The sequence below is a fragment of the Mastigoproctus giganteus genome, chromosome 9, assembly GCF_048544385.1.
Source record: "Mastigoproctus giganteus isolate SK-2022 chromosome 9, ASM4854438v1, whole genome shotgun sequence".
NCBI classification, from domain to species: Eukaryota; Metazoa; Arthropoda; class Arachnida; order Uropygi; family Thelyphonidae; genus Mastigoproctus; species Mastigoproctus giganteus.
Window position 1 is genome coordinate 180,435,452 of NC_143583.1, and position 6,000 is coordinate 180,441,451.

Here is a 6,000-nt window from a genome sequence, read left to right on the forward strand (position 1 = left end):
TGTACCAAGGTTTTCAGGAAAGAAGTCTAAATGAGAATGCAAGTTCCAGTGATATACATTTGAAAGCCTGCCATGCTGTTATTTCTAATAATATTGAAGCATTTTTCAAAACTTTCATCTTGCAGATGTTCTCTGATTTGAGACCTCCCAAAGATTTCCTCTTTCACTTTTGCAGTACTGATCTTGAGAAATTTCTCACTTAACCTTCCATTAATTTCAACCTCAAGATTATTACACAGAGATTCCACACAGTGTGGCATTTGTGTGATTCCTTTTATTGTTTTAATTATAAAAAATTAATTTTTAGCTTTTCTGCTGAATTAAATGGTGGTCTATCAATTATGATTTACTAAATCCAATTAAAATAAATAAGAGAAAACAATAATAAAGGTTTTATCATTTTTTTTTCTCTCTAATTTAGGGTCAGTGATCCCCAGAATGAAACCCAGATGCTCACCTGGTAGTATGTTAAATGGCAAACAGAACCTGTAATTCATACCATATTGAAATTAAAAAAACAAAATAATGTATATCCAATTAGAGAATATTGGCGGGCAAAGCTACATGGGAGGGTTTTGATTTCATTTACAAATTAAAAAAACAAACAGAAATTTTAAAAATGCAACTGTCAGATACCATGTTAGCAATAGAAGGTTGAGTTAGGCTCACATCTGGTGAGAATGGGCTTGGCACATCTAGGGTCTCTCTCTCTCTCTCTCTCTCTCTCTCTCTCTCTCTCTCTCTCACACACACACACACACACAGTAATAGGGAAATTTTTTTTTGGATAGTAGCAAAGAAGACTGTTTACTATAAAGAATATTCCCAAAACTTGATTTCTTTTTCAATACATTTGATATTCTTTTTACCCAAGTGTGTATACTTTAGTTCTCAGGGTAATGTTTGGCTTTATCTTTTTGGAGAGGGCTAGACCTCTAATGAGATCAACAGCTCTGATGTCTCTTCATTGGGATCAACTGAAGTTCTCAGGTCTCCACCAATTGCAACTTCATCTCATTCCATTTTATCTTCCAAAGAACATAGTCTGTGCTGTGGAGGTACTTACATACTGTCATGAGAGATTGGTCACATTGCTCATCCAGGTTCGGATAGACAATCTTATTCTTCTTCTTTGAGAATCCAGTTATATACTCATCACCGTGGTCTTTTGGCTCCCTCCATATCCTTGATATCACTGGAAGTCACAGGCAATGGCATAATTTTTTTTTTTTATGATTTAGTTAGGAAAAAGCTGCACACACAGCAGAATTTGTTCAGGCGATTTTTACATTTTTGAGGCATGGTGATGAATATGTTTCAGTAATTTGCCAATCTTACCTTAAACGGTTTATAACAAAATAATTAAATTATGAAATAACAAGGATATAGTTATATTCAAACAATACATAAATACAAATGTACAAACAATAATTATTTTCATGTAGATCAGGCTTCCCCAAACTACGGCCCGGTTCCGATATTTCAATTAGATCATAAAAATTTGTTTATATTAGATCACAATAAAATTTATGAAAAACACATTTTTCAGATTATTTTAGCATTCATCGGTTGATTAATCATGTTGACACCTCTCTGTCGTCAGCTTAGTCTTTTTCGATTTAATTCTGTTATTTCCATTCAAAGCTATTCCTTGAAACATCGTTAAAATAATCTGTTAACCTTGACTCTGTCATTAAAGAGCAATAGTCATTAGAGACAGCAATTATGGATTTCCTAATCTCTTATCTTGGCTTGGGTGACACTTGTGTCCCCTCCACATAGACCTACCCCTTTTGTAGTGGGGGTTACTTTCTGCCCATCACGTAAATATTTTTATTTAGTACTAAGTTAGTACTAAATAGCAGTTCACTTGTTAAGTTCTAAGTTAAACATTGTTAGAGTCCTGTATATACATTTCATTTAATAAACCGTTAAAGAGAAAATACAGAAGTGTTGTATTGATTGAACGCTTCACGAGTGTGACCAACTTCAGTAGCCTCAACAAATATAATTTTTTTAAATCTGGGCACAAAGACAAAAAGTTAGTGTCGTCTTGTTTTCTAGTCAGATAAGTAGGTACTGTTTTTATCTGATGTTACATTTTTGGTAGTAATTAAAATCACATTCTCTGTCATACGAAAAGCCGCGGAAACAATTTGCTAAAAATCAACTGTTTAAATTTTTTTGTAATAAATCTTAAAATTTTTTTCAAATTTGTGAATAAATTTATGTTAAAATATTTCATGAAATTTTAAGACCCATCAGTGCTTGCTTACTTCAATATTTACAAGTATTTTTTTTTTTTATTCCAGTGACCCCATAAAAATTGTCGAAGTTGATGTCAAAAAAAAAAAAAAAAAAGAATTAAGAACTGATTAATGATACTTGCACTTGTCTTATTTGCAGTGAAGCCTTGTTGGTGTTCAAGGAACATAATGTGAAACATCACTACACCACAAAACATGCCTCAAATTATAAAAAATTTCAAGGAGCTTTGCAGCAGAGAAAAACTCCAAAAACTAACACAAACTTTTCAAAGTCAGCAACAGAAGGTTAGAACTTTTACTCATCAAAATTTATCTGCAGCTAGAGCTAGTTTTTGAGCTTCCCAAATCATTGCCGAATAAGGAAGGGCCTTTACGAATGGAGAATTTGTTTGGCAATTGCAGAAGTATACTCTGAGAAAGTGAAGAATTTTGTGTCTGTAAATTTATCTTCATCAACTGTAACAAGAAGAATTGAAGATTTAGGAGCTGATGTTCAAAATAAACTCGTAGAAAAAGTTCGGGAAATTCACACATTTTTCAATAGCAATTGATGACAGTGAATACAAACCATACAGCTCAATTACTAATTTATATATGAGGTGTAAATCAAAGTTTTGAAGTAACTGAAGAGCTAGTTGCATTAAAAAGGTTGGAAGATACAACAACAGGTGAAAATATATTTTTGAGTGTGTTAGAAGTGAAGGCCTCAAATTGAATTGGGATTTGCTATCAGTAGTTATGACAGATGGCGCTAAAAATATGGTCAGTACTAAAATTGGGTTCATGGGTCAGCATCATAAATATTTTGAGAGTAAAAATATTAAAAATCCAATGCAATTTCATTGTATAATTCACCAGCCTTTGTGTGGAAAATTTGAGCATAGATTTTTGGTCATGTCAACTGTAATATCAGCAGTAAATTTTATTCGCAAGGCTGGTCTGAATCATCGGCAATTCAAAAATTTTCTTGAAACAATTAAGGCTGAATACAGTGATTTGTTGTACCACATTGAAGTACGATGGTTGAGTCGCAGTAACATGTTGAAGCAATTTTTCGAACTTAAGATAGAAATAGATCTATTTATGAATTAAAAATTGAAACCTGTTCCAGAACTGTCAGATCTCAAATGGTTGCAGAACCTTGCCTTTTTAACAGCTATATTTTCTTAATATGAAACTACAAGGATGAAACAAACTTGTTAATGAACTGTATTATAATGTCAAAGCATTTTAAACAAAACTGGAGTTATTTAAAAGTCAACTACTTCAGAATAATTATTCACATTTTCCATGTTGTGATAATTTATCTAAAAATATGCTTAGTTGGAATTTTTCCACTGAAAATTTTGTGGATAGATTTTCTGATTTTAAAAATAATTCAAAGGTGTTTGAACTTTTTCAAAATTCATTTGGCGTAACGTCAACAATGTTGATGAGAATTTACAATTAGAGTTGGTAGATCTTCAATCTAATGATGCACTGAAGACAATATTGAAAAATGAAAATCTAATTCAACTTTATTCAGCATTATCTGAGTCAGATTATCCAAAAATTAAAAATTTTTAAAGAAGGTTACGTCATTTCTCACCTCTGTTCACTGCAGTTTTGCTTGTGCTGTGCAGCTAGCTAACAATAAATATGCTTTGTGTGAAAAAAATTACATCTTTTCAAAAATGAAATATGTAAAATCAAAAATATGATCACGCCTAACTGACCATGACTATAAGAACTGGAACTAGTACTTTAAAACCTGATATTATGAAACTCAGTTGCACTCTATAACCACATTCATTGCATTAATTATAATTTTGTTGTATTACTAACTGTATTTTTTGTGATTAGTATAATAAATAAGTAATAATTAAAATTTGATATAAATAAAGTGGTATATTTTATATTACATATCCATCAATTTATTTTTGAAGCTGTAGATACAGGTAAGTATAAAATTTGTTTCTCTGCATAAATATGATGAATATAGTTTCCAATAATTAGGAATTTTCTCCAGCCTGCCAAGTATTCCAATAATTCATATGTGGCCTACTTCTCTAAAAGTTTCGGGACCCCTGATGTAGATTGAGTGAATAGGTATGTGAGTGGTATAATTAGTCTCATCATGTTTCTGTAATTGGTCTGTCAAAAACTAGACAAGTTAGAGGAAAACTGATGAAAGATATGGAATCATAATTCAAAGATCTATCTAGTACACTTTTTTTTTCTTTTTCCCAATGAATAATACTTGACTTGAATAAAAGTTCCTGACCTGTATAATTAAAAATTATAATTTTCAGAAATGAGAGTTTAAAAAATAATAAATGAAACTAACAAGAGGAAGCAATGGCAAGACCATGTTACAAACAAGGTAATAAGAACAAATCTTGAGGTAAAAAAAAAAATTATCCATTCAAAGGTGAATTGAGCAAAATTTATGTATTGGTAAGCAGAAAGGATGGGAGAAGGGAGCTTAGTTAAAAGATATTTAAGCAAAAACGAATTGTACTAGGCCCAGATGCAGACCATGAACAGGGTGGATCAATGGTGTCAAGCAAGAATTACAAAAAAGAGGGCTAGAGACAGTGTCTTAACTAGAAAAAGTGGGCCCCAATGCAAAGTTTAGCGTGGGCTCCCTGAAAAATATTTGTTTTGGCAAAAATAAAAAACCTTAAAAACAAATCCTCAAAAATTGCCCTGGAAGCAGCAGCTATGCTAGCACCATTTCTCATCTATATTCACTGCAGTTTTGCTTGTGCTGTGTAGCTAGCTAACAATAAAACATGCTTCGTGTGAAAAACTTATTGTTCGTAGACATAGTAAATTTTATCATAAACATAACTAAAAAACTTAAATTTTTACTCAATAAAATTTTTTTTCTGTTTTGGGCAGTGGGCCCCAGTGCATGGCATTGACATAGTTAAACCACTGGCTAGAGATCTAATGAGAAATAGGATAGCCCAAAAGATAATGAGTGGAAGGATGGTAGTCCAGAAGGGCTATTTTATACTACCGTAGTGACCTTTATATTCACTGTGGATAACAGATTTGGATGATGATGATGATGATATAAGTTCTGGAAATAGAAAATTGGAAAACCACATTTTGCATAATAAAAGATTTGATGGATCGGTAGTGTTATTTTTTGTTTTGAAAACAAAAAATGCTGCAGAGTAGAGTTTCTAATCATTTCATTACACAACAAAAGTAATGAAAGTCTATGCTCCTGTGATGTGCAAAAAAAAACTGTGTACTATTTGTGGTCACTCTGCTAAATGAAGAAACTGAGTTTCTGAGGAAAAAAATCATGCAATACTTGCCCAAGTTAGTGTAAGGATATTGATGACTGATATCCAGTTCCATAGCTACTAGGGCTCACAATACCGGTATTTTGGAATTTTTAATTTATGAAACCGAGATACCGATATTCCAAAAAAAATATTTTTTGCAATAATTTTGATGACAGTTAGGTGCAATAAAGTAAGGAAAAAACAAGTGATTACTTTAATTCACATTTTAAATCAAACTTTTATTACAATAAATTATTGTACATCATGTGGGCCAACATAATGCCATATTGATCATTTTAGAATGATTGTATGTTTAATAAATATTCTAGCAAAAATTACTAAACATAGTTATTCTAAAAACAACAAAAATAAGCATCCACATTACCTGTCCGAATAAAGTGAGCTCTTAAGAAACTCAATAGTGTTATCGTTTAAACTGGATCTAATTTTGG